Source organism: Bufo bufo, chromosome 11 (assembly GCF_905171765.1).
Source record: "Bufo bufo chromosome 11, aBufBuf1.1, whole genome shotgun sequence".
NCBI classification, from domain to species: Eukaryota; Metazoa; Chordata; class Amphibia; order Anura; family Bufonidae; genus Bufo; species Bufo bufo.
Genome location: NC_053399.1, coordinates 66,151,084 through 66,167,298, shown reverse-complemented (window position 1 = coordinate 66,167,298; position 16,215 = coordinate 66,151,084). Strand labels below are relative to the sequence as shown.

The 16,215-nt window shown below is 42.5% G+C and overlaps 1 protein-coding gene across 1 annotated transcript in view; it reads right to left on the bottom strand.

The window, feature by feature from the left end:
• Positions 1 to 16,215, bottom strand: part of NPAS3 (neuronal PAS domain protein 3) — a 695,623-nt gene that overhangs the window by 643,958 nt on the left and 35,450 nt on the right. The gene's annotated exons all lie outside the window — the stretch shown is intronic.

Sequence of the window (16,215 nt, the reverse complement as noted above, 5' to 3'; positions counted from 1 at the left end):
ACATAGTGGGAAGTAACGGAAGTAAGGTCACTTCATACAGTACTGGCAGAAGGGAGATACCCACTGCTTGTGAGAGAAATGTATCTAGCTCTGCAGCTGAAACAGGGTGAAATATGGCTTAAACAAAACATTATGGAAGCTCAAACATAACTGTCCCTTCACAGTTAAGATTGTACAAAGAAGCATAGCTATTATGTTAACTTTTTGAAAACTCAGGTACACTTTAACATACTGCTATGAGATACTGCTGTGAGATTATATAGGGATCTCTACCAATATAACCCCTACTAGGCTCCCTCAATCTGCTTAGTCATATGATGATATGATATCTTCTCTCCACTTTCAGGGACATTTTGTTTCCTTGACTGTAAGGAAGATGGGTGACAATCCTTATTGGAGGATTGACAGAAGCCATATAGGTAGATATGCACTATTAACAGAAAAAATGCAAGTGAGAAAAGGCCTAACATTACATAATTCCCTTCATTAAAAGAAAATCCCATGCAACCTTTTCAAACTGCATTCTCACTGGCTATGTGGCAATGTTTTCATAGCAGGAATAGTGGAGATACCCCTGCTCTGTCTGCACTGACATCGCTACAACTTAAGCCCCTTGCAGACGAGCGTGCCCGCATTAGGTCCGGATGCGTCCCGATGCATTGCGGCAAACCCGCGCGAGTAGGTACGCAATTGCAGTCAGTTTTGACTGCGATTGCGTTCCGATGTTCAGTTTTTATCGCGCGGGTGCAATGTGTTTTGCACGCGCGTGATAAAAAACCGACTTTGATACCCAGACCCGAACTTCTTCACAGAAGTTTAGGTTTGGGTTAGTTGTAGTGTAGATTGTATTATTTCCCCTTATAACATGGTTATAAGGGAAAATAATAGCATTCTGAATACAGAATGCATAGTAGAATAGGGCTGGAGGGGTTAAAAAAATATATAATAATAATTTAACTCACCTTAATCCACTTGTTCGCGCAGCCGGCATCTCTTCTGGTGATGGATCATGTGATGGACCATGTGATGAATGCAGTGACATCATCAAAGGTCCTATTGCTTACAGATGAAGACAGAAGAGATGCCGGCTGCGCGAACAAGTGGATTAAGGTGAGTTAAATTATTTTTAATTTTTTTTTTAACCCCTCCAGCCCTATTTTACTATGCATTCTGTATTCAGAATGCTATTATTTTCCCTTATAACCATGTTATAAGAGGAAATAATAATGATCGGGTCCCCATCCCGATCGTCACCTAGCAACCGTGCGTGAAAATCTCACCGCATCCGCACTTGCTTGGGATTTTCATGCAACCCCATTCATTTCTATGGGGCCTGCGTTACGTGAAAAACGCACAAAGAGGAGCACGCTGCGATTTTCACGCAATGCACAAGTGATGCGTGAAAATCACCGCTCGTGTGCACAGCCCCATAGAAATTAATGGGTCAGGATTCAGTGCGGGTGCAATGCGTTCAACTCACGCATTGCACCCGCGCGAAATACTTGCCCGTGTGAAAGGGGCCTAAGGCTACTTTCACATCTGTGATTTCCTTTCCGGTATTGAGATCCATTATAAGATCTCTAAACCTGAGGAAAACACTTCAGTTTTGTCCCCATTCATCCTCAATAGGGACAAAGCTGAACTGAAGGGAATGGAGTGCACAAGTACGCATTCCCTTCTGTTGCGTTGCGTTCCTGTGCCACACACAAAAACACTGCAAGCAGCGTTTTGTGTGCATCACGGGATACTGATCAATACGGATCCAGCATGAAACACAATGCAAGTCAATGGTACCGGATCCGTTTTCTCGGACACAAGGGAAATCGGATCCAGCACTAAAACCATTGCAAGTCAATGGGCGCCGGATCTGTCATGGTCATTTTAGGCTACTTTCACACTTGCGTTCGGGGTTCCGCTTGTGAGTTCCGTTTGAAGGCTCTCACAAGCGGCCCCGAACGGATCCGTACAGCCCCAATGCATTCCGAGTGGATGCGGATCCGCTCAGAATGCATCAGTTTGGCACCGTTTGGCCTCCGTTCCGCTCAGCAGGCGGACACCCGAACGCAGCTTGCAGCGTTTTCGTGTCCGCCTGGCCGTGCGGAGCCAAACAGATCCGTCCAGACTTACACTGCAAGTCAATGGGGACGGATCCGTTTGACGTTGACACAATATGGTGCAATTGCAAACGGATCCGTCCCCCATTGACTTTCAATGTAAAGTCAGGAGTCCCTATTAATATACCATCGGAGTTTTCTCCAATCCGATGGTATATTTTAACATGAAGCGTCCCCATCACCATGGGAGCGCCTCTATGTTAGAATATACCATCGGATTTGAGTTTGATCGTGAAACTCAGATCCGACAGTAGATTCTAACACAGAGGTGTTCCCATGGTGATGGGGACGCTTCAAGTTAGAATAGACTAAAAGAACTGTGTACATGACTGCCCCCTCCCTCCCTCCCCTGTATTTAACTCATTGGTGGCCAGTGCGGTCCCCCCCTCCCTCCCTCCCCTATATTTAACTCATTGGTGGCCAGTGCGGCCGCCCCCCCCCCCTGTTTTTAACTCATTGGTGGCCAGTGCGGCCGGCCCCCCCTCCCTCCCCCCTCCTAATTAAAATGACCGACCCCCCATCATTGGCAGCGGAGAGTTCCGATCGGAGTCCCAGTTTAATCGCTGGGACTCTGATCGGTAACCATGGCAACCAGGACGCATTATACTTACCTGCGATGTCTGTGACCGGCCGGTCGCTCCTCCTACTGGTAAGTGAAAGGTCTGTGCGGCGCATTGCTTATAGCACAGACCTTTCACTTACCAGTGAGAGGAGCGCCCGGCCGGTCACAGACATCGCAGGTAAGTATAATGCTTCTAAAATTGCTAAGTAACCATGGCAGCCAGGAATGCAGTAGCGTCCTGGTTGCCATGGTTACCGATCGGAGTCCCAGCGATTAAACTGGGACTCCGATCGGAACTCTCTGCTGCCACCAATGATGGGGGGGTCGGTGATTTTAATTAGGGGGGGAGGGAGGGGGGGCTGGCCGCACTGGCCACCAATGAGTTAAAAACAGGGGGGGAAGGAGGGGGGGCCGGCCACACTGGCCACCAATGAGTTAAAAACAGGGGGGGGAGGGAGGGGGGGCCGGCCGCACTGGCCACCAATGAGTTAAAAACAGGGAGGAGGGAGGGGGGCAGGCCGCACTGGCCACCAATGAGTTAAATATAGGGGAGGGAGGGAGGGCCGGCCGCACTGGCCACCAATGAGTTAAATACAGGGGAGGGAGGGAGGGGGGGTCTGCCCCCTGCTGCCTGGCAGCACCTGCCAGGCAGCAGGGGGCAGTCATGTACACAGTTCTTTTAGTATATTCTAACTTGAAGTGTCCCCATCACCATGGGAACGCCTCTGTGTTAGAATATACTGTCGGATCTGAGTTTTCACGAAGTGAAAAATCAGATCTGAAAAAAACTGTTATGCAGACGGATCCGTTCTGAACGGATGCAAACGTTTGCATTATAGGAGCGGATCCGTCTGTACAGACACCAGACGGATCCGCTCCTAATGCAAGTGTGAAAGTAGCCTTAGAGATAATACAACCAGATCCGTTCAAAACGGATGCAACTGGTTGGATTATCATAATGGAACCGTTTTTGCTGATCCCTGCTGGAGCCAGCAAAAATGCAGATGTGAGAGTAGTCTAAATAAGGTCAACAATACCATCCACTTTCCAAACACAATTTGTTAATCTGAAAATGTGCAACCAGAAAGGTAGAACGATGCCACACCGACCTAGAATACCCACTCTGTTAGTGTGCTGGGTAGAAATTCATTTCTGAGACTAGCTTTGGTCTGTGTTGTCAGCTCAGGAAAAAATGCCAGCATCATCCTAATACAGTACACATGCCAATGGATGAGATACATTATCAACCTTCTTACTGCACCCTGCCAAGTCCAAACAAACAAATAGATCAAGTGTGAATTATACATGCTAGACTGTGGTCTTACTCATGTACAAATTTTCATTCATCCATCTCTATTTCAGCAAGAATTGCATTTTTAATTAATACTAGTAATACCAATGCAGCTGTAAAGATGATCTTATCAAAAGTGTAAAAGGGCTTTCTGTCTGAAACACGCTGATTTGCTACATAGAGATGATAATGACGAAGCCAAGAGGCCATTATAAGTACATTGAATGTTCAAAAATCAACATCCTGCTATTCACAGCATTTATTTAAAGGCACATACTTAAAAAAAAACACCTTTTTTTCTTCTGGCCCACCAAAATCACAGAGTATGTGGAAAGCAGGAGAGGTAAGTTCATTTATTGTTTTATGTCTGATCTGAGGTCTGATGAAACTTGGGGGTCTGAAGTCTGATGGATCTTGGGGGGTCTGATGATCTGAGGTCTGATGAGGGTTTGATCTGAGGTATAATGAGAATTGGGGTCTGGTGAGGATTTGAGGTCTGATCTGACTTCTGGTAAAAATATGTTTTTCTTATTTTCCTCCTCTATATACTAGGTGTGTCTTCTGGTCTGATATGTCTTATAGAGCAAAAAATGCAGTGTGTGGCTGCGAATGTAGACCTACAGTCTACAGGCTGCCATTCATGCTGTTTGGTCACACTGGGTTGTGGCATACTGGCTTAACTACAACATTTTTAAACTTGGGCTACTAAACTAGTGGTTCACAACAGTAATTCACAATCACTCCCTGTATGGTTATGCATACAGGTATAGCTGTCAATTACTCACAGGATTACCCACTAGACTCCTGAGCCAAGAATTAGAAGATGTTTAAATGAATACCGTATTTTTCAGACTATAAGATGCTCTTATGATTTGGATGAGGACAATAAGAAAAAAAATATTTGTCATCACACTTCAGATCAGACCCCAATTCTTCATCGGACCTCAGATCAGACCCCAAAATTAGACCCTGAAGCTCCATCAAACCTCAGATCAGAACCTTATTAGACCCTCAAGCTCCTCCAGCCTCAGAACAGACCCTCAGACCCCCAAACTCCATCAGAGGGCCAGCGCAGAGCTTCCCTTACCACTCCCTGCGCCTCCAACATGCTGATGACTGCTTCCATAATGGAACCGGTCATTAGCATTTGGACTATAAGATTTACTGCCACTTTTCCCTCACTTTTGGGGGAAAAAGTGCGTCTTATATTCTGAAAAATATGTTAAGTTATTAGTTCTACTGGATCTTTCCCAATAAACATACCATATCTATAGCAATCTGCTCAAATCATTGTAGAATGAACTATATTTACAATGTGAGATGTTTCTTTTAAGTAAATAAAAGGCCCAATTACATTACTACATTATAGACTGACGATTTCATGTGTCTCTTTCCTCCTGACACACTGTGTACACTGTATGTCTCTTACTTTTTTTTATCATTTTAGATTTTGATAACTGTTGGACTGTGATCGAAGGCCTGTGCATTAGTGCCCCTACATCAGCTCTTCACAGGCTCTCCCAACCAACTGACAGAACACTAGAGAAGAACTAAAGTACACAGCCTAATGGACTAATCTCTCAGTATAAAATGATGTCTCAAATGCATTGCTTGAAAATACAGCAAAATAAAGGAGATGATGAAACTGAGGAATATAAAGATAGTGTTAATCTCTAAGATGTCCTCTTCTCTCTGTCTCATCTGGGATTCAAAGCTTTATAGCAGAATGTCTGGTAAATACTTCTCATTCCCATTGATGATAATAATATATCAAAATTAATTACATAGATATAGGAATTGTATTATGCATCCTTTTATAGCATGCATACAACATGTAGGAAATGACTTTGGGGGAAGAATACCATCAGAAGTTTTTGTATTTAAAAATAAATGGTTTTAAATGTGGCAGAAATATGCCCTTAAAACCAGAACACATTGATCTTAGTGAAAAAAGGAAAATAAGCTTTCAGCTGGCTTCAGATATTCAAGCAGGAATGTAAGTCCTTGACTGGATTGTTGCTGTTGTCCCTGCAACTTGGTCTGGTCCTGAGGTAATACATCTTCCATGTACTATACAAAGAGTAATCTGGTTACACACTGGTCAATTTCCCCCTGGAATGACCAGCACTCCAATACCTTTGGTATTGAGAAGTTGGTCATTTAAAAGCCTTTTCCAACATATGGTAATAAATAAAATAAATACCATAATACTAACCTGATTCCCAAAGCCAAAGTTCTAACAAATTTACTGTACTAAAATGGTAACATCCGGCTTTTTCCTACTATCATGTAAGTAATCAGGCTACTTAGATAGAACCAGAAACAATTCAATTGCTGAAAATTTCTAAAGTATTGTATGTAAATATGCAATGCACTATGCCTTTAATAACTGGAAAACACTGTTAAACACTTAATGATTTTAAGAAATCTATGAATTTTTTAATAACTTTTCACAGGAGCCCGCAGCCTGCTTTCCACTATGGAAATATTCATACTTACCTGCAATTCACAGCACCGGTCCTGCGCACTGGCCCCTGTGTGTCTGTCTTCCAGTCTGTGGCTTGTTTACTTCCTCTCCGGCTTGATCATCTGCTCAGCTGCAGCCAGTGACTGGATTCAGCGGTGACGTGCCCACAAGAGACACAGCACCACTGAAGCCAGTTATTGCCTGCAGCGGAGCAGATGATCATGCCCGTTTCGAGAATGAATTAATCAAGCCATGGAGCAGAAGTTGGACACACAGGAGCAGCATGCAGGATCAAAGTGGCAGGGAGTAGTACAAATATGATTCTTTCCATAAGAGGCAGGCTGTGGGCACCAGTGAAAAGTTTCAGTACAACCCCTTTAATACTGTCCTGTTCTGCCTAGCAGTTCTGAGCTGACTGCAGGCATGCCCAGTAGTGAACCTCCTCCTCTGGTCTTCACTACTGCGCATGCGCAGCACAGCTTCAGGCTGTGTAACTAAGGGCCTTGGAGCAGCATAGAGATACCGAGTATAAGGGACAGGGGAGAACATAGCAAAGAAGAGAACTGACTGTCTATCACCACTACAACACCCTGCTTATCACTAATTCTGATAAACAAGGGCCTTAGATTGATACAACATAATATATATTTATTATTAACATTTCTAAACTTTTCAAAATTTATATGAAAGGTAAGTTATAAATTAATTAAATATTAATAATATGATATTTTTTAAGTTAGAGTCAGTAGATTTCTACCAATGCCAATTCCACCCAAAACTAGGTTCGACTCATGGTCATGGGATAATTAAAAACAGCCATAATACTGGAAAAATTCATTTAAAGGGCAGTGTTTGCCCACCATATGGAGGAATAGAAAAATGTACAATGTTAAAAAAATTAAGATTTTTGCAACAACATAAATTGTTCATTTTGCGAAATACAATGAATGATATTCAATAAAAGCAATGAAGTCCATCATGCAATCATAAATGAGAACACGCACCAAGGAGACAACTTTGTGAAACACTGTTCTATGTTCTACTCTAACATGTTCATTAGCAAAAACCCAAACATTAGCTGTATGTGTAAGCCAAAGTCTTCCAATCCAGGCCCGGATCCTGTGCTACACACATCTCCGTTTTGGCTCATTTCTATGGATTTATGCATAAACTGTTAGCTGGAACGAGTACCGCTCAAGTAACGAGGAGGAGGTTGGGAAGCTTTTGACAGCCTTGTTCGTTTTCTCTTTCTTTTTTTTATCCCTAACGACTTTATCAGTGGAAACCCATTGGCTGTAGCCAGGTCCTGTGCTGGTGTGAAATGCTCCGTTAACACTGCCAAACAGATTTGTCGAACTGACATCATTCCAAACAATATTAACTATACTGCAAAAATTTGGGATCGCTAAGAAATCTTTTTTCAGTGCTGTATGGAATTATAATTTGTTATCCATAAGTTCCATTTACAACAGGAGTTATTTCAAGACCCTCATGCCTCACCCTTAATTATGTTTAAAGCGTAAAGGGTACTTAAAGACATGTAAAATCATACCTTTTTGGCCACCGACCACCTTATTGTTGCAGAAAAAGTGAAGTTTTAAGAATTACGCAAATCAGCTGGCAAGTACCCTCAGGGGAGTCCATAGCTTGGCTCTCCTGAGTGAACATCACCCAACACAACGCCCCATGCTACCCTCTTGGCCTTCATTGACAGCTTCACTAATCTAGCTCATCACTGTATTCCACCACAAACTCTCACATATGTGCTGTGCTGTCCTGGGTAGAATACACTAATATTCAAGATTAGTGAAGCTGTGAAATTAAGGCCAAGTGGGTGGTGTGGGGTGGCATTTACTGAGCAGACCTGGAGCACTTGGCCAACTGAAGACTGCCCTCAGGGCACTAGCAAGTTAATTTGCATAATGAGTAAAATTTCTCTTTCTCTGTAAAAATAAGGTTTTGTGCTCCCACATGGGTATGGTTCTACATGCCTTTAAGTACCCTGCCTGGCAATAAAGGGTCCATTCACACGTCCGTAATTTGGGTCCGCATTTGATCCGCATTTTGCGGACCCATACACATTCAATGGGGCTGGAACGGATGCAAATCTGCATTTCCGAGATCCGCATTTCGGACCAGAAAAGGCGGTTTCTATTATAGTGTCTGTGATGTGCGGTCCGCAAATTGCGCATCGCACATTGCAGGTTTCCCTATTTTGCGGATCCACAAAACACTTACGGACGTGTGAATGGACCCTAATATTGATGACCAACAACATCTTATCAGTGGTGGTCCAATTCCCATCATCCCAGCTTAATGAACGGGCCATCGCTCTCCCTTTATTGTATACTCAGGCATATTCATTGTGTCTGTCCTGGTTCTGTAGCTCAGTCCCATTCGCTTCAATGAAACTGAGCTGCTGCATTTAGGTGGGACAGTGCACTTTTTTACTGAACAAAATGATGGATTCTAGCTGCTGTGAGATGCAGTACCAGGCACAGCCACAGGCAGATGTACAGCGCTGTTTTCCAGTAACCAAAGCTGTGCTTGCTGGAGTGCTGTCTATTTGCTTGTGGCCCTGCCTGGTACTGCAGCTAGAATTCTTCATTTTGTTCAATAAAACAAGTGCACTGTCCTTCCATGGGTTTTAAGTGTTGAGTGCATCACCACTTTTAAAATTCAATGTCGAGGTTAAAAATGGTCAACATGCTAAATATTTTTTCAAGAATTATCTATAGTTTTTTTTGTCCAAAATAAAGGCAACTCCATGAATCTCATACTTGCGCCTGTACTCTCACGTGTAGGGAAACGACCATGAACAAATAGATATGTCCCACAATATAAACAATTCTTCATATGGAAAATCATTTTATAACAGAATAGAATTACCTATCACATCCAAATCATAATTTGCATGGACGACGGTGAGTGAACTCATGATTTTAGGTTTAGCACTAACAGTAAAAAAAAAACTAGTAATGGCTTTAGTAGGCGCTGTCCTTCTTTAGTAACAGGCATGACAATTATCAGTAGTTGTTGTAATGTTGCTTAAAGGGTTTCTGTCACTAGACTTGTCAGTACTCAACTGGCTGACCTTAGCAATGTGCACCTAACTCTGCTATTCTAATGATTATCCGTGCCCCTGTTAGGCCTCTTTCACACTTGCGTTGTCCGGATCAGTCGTGCACTCCATTTGCCGGAGGTGCCCGCCGGATCCGTAACACCGCAAGTGAACTGAAAGCATTTGAAGATGGATCCGTCTTCAAAATGCTTTCAGTGTTACTATGGCACCCAGGACGCTATTAAAGTCCTGGTTGCCATAGTAGTAGTGGGGAGCGGGGGAGCAGTATACTTACCGTCCGTGCGGCTCCCGGGGCGCTCCAGAATGACGTCAGAGCGCCCCATGCGCATGGATGACGTGATCCATACGACACGTCATCCATGCGCGTGGGGCGCCCTGACGTCACTCTGAAGCGCCCCGGGAGCCGCACAGACGGTAAGTATACTGCTCCCCCGCTCCCCACTACACTTTACCATGGCAAACAGGACTTTAGCGTCCTGGAAGCCATGGTAACCATTCAGAAAAAGCTAAACGTCGGATCCGGTAATGCGCCGAAACGACGTTTAGCTTAAGGCCGGATCCGGATTAATGCCTTTCAATGGGCATTAATTCCGGATCCAGCCTTGCGGCAAGTGTTCAGGATTTTTGACCGAAGCAAAATGCGCAGCATGCTGCAGTATTTTCTCCGGCCAAAAAACGTTCCGGTCCTGAATTGAAGACATCCTGATGCATCCTGAACGGATTTCTCTCCATTCAGAATGCATTAGGATAAAACTGATCAGGATTCTTCCGGCATAGAGCCCCGACGACGGAACTCTATGCCGGAAGACAAGAACGCAAGTGTGAAAGGGCCCTAACTGTAGAATTCTTACTTTTATAATATGTAAATGAGCCTCTAGGAGCAGGGGGGGCGTTGCTCTTGCACCTAGAGGCTCCCGTCTCCCACCTCAAGTCACGCCTTCCAAGTGTTGATTGACAGGGCCAGGCAGCGTTCACATCCTTCTGCCTGCCCTGTGCCCAGGGGAAATCTTGCGCCGTTCGGTATTCTGCGCAGGTGCGGTGAGGGTAGGATGCTCGCAGGCTGCCAGTTCAAGACGTATCCATCTCCTGGACCAAGGATCCCTCAACATGTCCAAGGATGGGTAACTTTCTTTCTGCTGGATTTAGGGGCACTTGGGCTTACTGTGGCTTACACTGACATCTGTCCTTTTATAATTATGATCTTTGATTCCTAATGTGATTATGAGTGCAACTAGTGGGACTACATGGAGCATCGGGACTATTATTTTATATAATGTCATTTGGAGCCCATAGCCCTTGCCTGTGTCTACACCCTTTTGTGATGTCCTGACGAAGGGGGTAATCCTGCCCAAGAAACGCGTTGACTATACTGTATAATAAAAGATCTCTTAATACCAGACACTTCAATTCTGAAGTTCATTCAATCAAGGTCTAGGCAGCGCCAAAGGGGTCCGCAACAACGTTTTTTAAAGGTTATTCCTTTAGTAAATATGAGATAACAATCTTTTAGGGGGTAACTTTTGGTATATACTAGGAGTGTTCATTTAGTACAGCCAATATGGTGATATTTTCTCATCCTTTTATATTTTATATTGTTATAGTCCCTAAAATACTGAGTGTTTTATGTGATTTGATGTACTCAATAAAGTTTTTTGAACATTTTTGAAGATTTTTGTAGTTTTTGTTTAATGTTCTGTATTTTTCCGGTACTGTGAAAACAATACCAGCCCCGTCCCAGCTGACACTGCAGAAGGAAGAGCCCTCGGCAAACTGGTACACAACACCAAAGTTTCATAAATGTGGCCAGTCATACTTTACAGCGAGCAGTCAGAACCACAAGCCCCCTGCAGCACCTCAGACCCCACCATACTCGGTATAGAAGGTAAACAGCACCCTAACCGCTGAAGAGTCTAAATGGGGGACCGGGGCAACAAACAGGCTACCTCCTATAGACCTAAGGGCTGGTCTGAGTACATTTGTGTTCTCACCCACGCACCTCATTTTACTTTGCATACAGACCTGCCAATATACAAGCATCATTCTTTTCATATATGCCTATATGTAAGGATATGTTAAGCAAAATAATGCAATAAATAGATTTCAATAGAGTAATACATTATTTAATCCCACTCTCTTACATAATGCAATTCCTTAAATGGCATCTGTCAGCAGTTTTGTACCTATAAAACTGGCTGACCTGTTACATGTGCGCTTGGCAGCTGAAGGCATCTCTGTTGGTCCCATGTTCCTTTGTGCCCACACTGCTGAGAAAAGTGAAGTTATAATATATGCAAATGATCGTCTAGGAGCAACGGGGGGGTGCAACAGGTCACTTTAGAAGACGGGATGGCCATCATTCCTCATCTAGAAGCGAAGAAAGAACATTTGCATCCCTTCTGGATTGTTTGAGCTTATTACATCTCAAACCCACAGTATCTCCCACCAGTAGACAATGTTTTTTTTACAGATTTTTAATCAACAATGCCACAAAAACACCAAGGACACAATACCAGTAAAATGATATAATGAGATCCCTGATTATATGAGGCAGCGCAGCAGATCTTTACTGTCAAATATCTATAAGACGATAATAACATTTGCAGTTGGAGGGGTCTTTAACGGATTGCACTGGGCTTCTGTAAATAAAAGTTAAGCAAAAAAATAAAAAAGCACTTTTCCTTTCCAATGTGAATCTGAACTGACTGAATACACAGCTTTTTCGCTTTTTTTTCTGAATGAAAGGACATAGCAGATGAATGAATGGGGAGATGCTAATTCCAGCTCCGTAACAAAGGGGCCTTTCTGTGAGAGGATTTCACACGCAACAATTAAACATATAATCATTCTGAGAAAATGCAAAATGCATGAAGTTTTGCTTTCTCGGAGCGCAAATTATATGCAAGGAGCGAGAAAATTATTCTACAAAGTCAAACAAAACCTGACACGTAACAAAAAATTCAGATTTAAAGACCACTGGATATATTTACATATAAACAGAAATAATTAGATAGATAGATAGATAGATAGATAGATAGATAGATAGGAGATAGATAGATAGATAATAGATAGATAGATAGATAGATAGATAGATAGATAGATATGATAGACAGATAGATAGATAGATAGATAGATAGATAGATAGATAGATAGATAGATAGATAGATAGATAGATAGATAGATAGGAGATAGATAGATAATAGATAGATAGATAGATAGATAGATAGATAGATAGATAGATAGATAGGAGATAGATAATAGATAGATAGATAGATAGATAGATAGATAGATAGATAGATAGATAGATAGGAGATAGATAGATAGATAGATAGATAGATAGATAGGAGATAGATAGATAGATAGATAGATAGATAGATAGATAGATAATAGATAGATAGATAGATAGATAGATAGATTGATAGATAATAGATAGATAGATAGATAGATAGATAGATAGATAGATAGATAGATAGGAGATAGATAGATAGATAATAGATAGATAGATAGATAGATAGATAGATAGATAGATAGATAGATTGATAGATAATAGATAGATAGATAGATAGATAGATAGGAGATAGATAGATAGATAGATAATAGATAGATAGATAGATAGATAGATAGATAGATAGATAGATAGATAGATAGATAGGAGATAGACAGACAGACAGATAGATAGATAGATAGATAGATAGATAATAGATAGATAGATAGATAGATAGAATAGATAGATATAGATAGATAGATAGATAGATAGATAGATAGATAGATAGATAGATAGGAGATAGATAGATAGATAGATAGATAGGAGATAGATAGATAGATAGATAGATAGATAGATAATAGATAGATAGATAGATAGATTGATAGATAATAGATAGATAGATAGATAGACAGACAGACACAGATAGATAGATAGATAGATAGATAGATAGATAGATAGACAGACAGACACAGATAGATAGATAGATAGATAGATAGATAGATAGATAGATAGACAGACAGACACAGATAGATAGATAGATAGATAGATAGATAGATAGATAGATAGATAGAATAGATAGATAGATATAGATAGATAGATAGATAGATAGATAGATAGATAGATAGATAGATAGATACTATATGGACAAAACTATTGGGAGACACCACTTAATCACTTAATTCAGTTGCCTCATTTAGTCCCATTGCCACAGGTGTATGAAGGCAAGCACCTAGCTAGCTGTTCATTCTGCCTTTAGAGACATATGTAAGAATGGGTATAACTAGGGCATTGAAGTCAAGTAACGCCTAAGGCCTCATGCACACGACCGTTGTTCTGGTCCGGATCCGAGCCACAGTTTTTGCAGCTCGGGTGCGGACCCTTTCACTTTAATGGGGCCACAAAAGATTCGGATAGCACTCTGTGTGCTGTCCACATCCGTGGCTCCGTTCCGTAGCCCCGCTAAAAAATATAACCTGTCCTATTCTTGTCCGTTTTGCGGACAAGAATATTCATTTCTACAATGGGCCGCCCGTTCTGCAAATTGCGGAAGGCACAAGGGTGGCTTCCGTGTTTTGCGGATCCGTAATTTGCGGACCACAAAATACGGAACGGTCGTGTGCATGAGGCCTTATTCACACGTCAGTGTTTTGGTCAGTGATTCCCATCAGTGATTGTGAGCCAAAACCAGGACTGGAGCCTCCACAGACATGAGGTATAAGGGAAAGATCTGCACCTGTTCTGTGTTTAGAGCTGCACCTGGTTTTGGCTCAAAATCACTGATGGAAATCACTGACCAAACACTGACGTGTGAATGAGGCTTAGGCTACTTTCAGACTAGCGTTTGGAGCGTATCCGTCTGCTGTCTGCACAGACGGATCCGCTCCTATAATGCAAACTCTGGTATCCGTTCAGAACGGATCCGTCTGCATTATATTTCACAAAAAAATCTAAGTGTGAAAGTTGTTCAGACGGATCCGTCCAGACTTTGCATTGAAAGTCAATGGGGGACGGATCCGTTTGCGATTGCACCATATTGTGTCAACTTCAAACGGATCCGTCCCCATTGACTTACATTGTAAGTCTGGACGGATCCGTTTGCCTCCACACGGCCAGGCGGACACCCGAACGCTGCAAGCTGCGTTCAGGTGTCCGCCTGCTGAGCGGAGGACAAACGGTGCCAGACTGATGCATTCTGAGCGGATCCGCATCCACTCAGAATGCATTAGGGCTGGACGGATCCGTTCGGGGCCGCTTGTGAGAGCCTTCAAACGGAACTCCCAAGCGGAGCCCCGAACACAAGTGTGAAAGTAGCCTTAGATGGTTACCACTGTTGCAACAAGTCAGTTTGGGAAATTCCTTCCCCCTTAGATATTCCACAATCACCTGTGAGTTACAGTCCAGTATTACTGCTGTCAGGTTAGGCCACTTAGTTCTTCCAATGTTGCTAACAGTTTGGGTAAGGTCCTTTTCTATTCCTTCAGTGCACAAAGCAAGGTCTATAAAGGCATGGTTGGATGAGTTAGGTGTGGAAGAACTGGACTGGCCTGCAGAAAGCCCTGACCTCAATCCCACTCAACACCTTTGTGATGAACTAGGCTCCCCCGTTCACCTTCAGTGTCTGGCACCACAGATGATTTTCTGGATAAAAAGGGCAAAATTCCCACAGACACACTCCCAAATCTAGTAGAATGCCTTCCCAGAAGAGTGAAAGCTGTATTATCTGCAAGTGGGGAACCAACTCAAAATTAAAGAGGTTATCCGGTAATTAATACTGGGAACCTATCCTTTGAATAGGTCATTAAAGGGGGGGTTTGTCTCATAACGGACAATGGGGGCATATCGCTAGGATATGCCCCCATTGTCTTATATGTGCGGGTCCCAACTCACAACTAACAAACTAACGTGCCAAAAGGAAAACTGTCCGGTCCTTAAGCTGTTAATGCAGACTTGTTTATACAGTTTGAGCAGTCACTCTCCTCCTGTGATCTCATCTAGAATCCTCTAGATCACGACAGAATGCTATTGCCATCAGTTCAAAAGAACTGCAGTTCTACCAGTCCTAATACAGATGCTAAAATGTGATTGTATTCCAGACATTGGAAAGCAGCAGTAAACTACCGGTAATTAGCAAAAAAGAAACAAATAATAACCGTTGGTCTCTCGTTGTCAGAACAATACAGCAGTGCACTACGTTTTGTAGAGAAGGGGTTAAATAAATCTCTTCTTAGCTACAACCTTTCAAATGCCAGAAGCCGAGCAGGCAGCGCGATTAAAGGGCATTAAATTAAAAGATCCCCCTCCTACAACTTCAATCAGAATTTCAGGCCGTGTGTTATTTAGCTTCAGCTCCTCAAGTGCAGCAGAATAACAAATTGCAACACTTTGATTTACTTTCTGCCGACACCAAATGGCGACAGGTGATAAAGAGAGCGCTGTGGTGCGGGGACGAGAAGCTTTCCCAGGAAATTAATTCCATCTTAAAGATTTCTGTCCCGATATAAATATGTATAGATGTATTTACTTGTGACTCAGACTTAAGACATATATATATATATAAATGCATATGGACATTTGCTGATATCTGGATAACAGACATGCTACTATGTTGCCTATGTTAGTGAGCAGTAATCGTGATGCACATACATACTCTGTACAGAGTGCACAGAAGGGTTACAGAGAAGTTGCATTTCTTTTCATAACTCCATCCAAAAAAAACA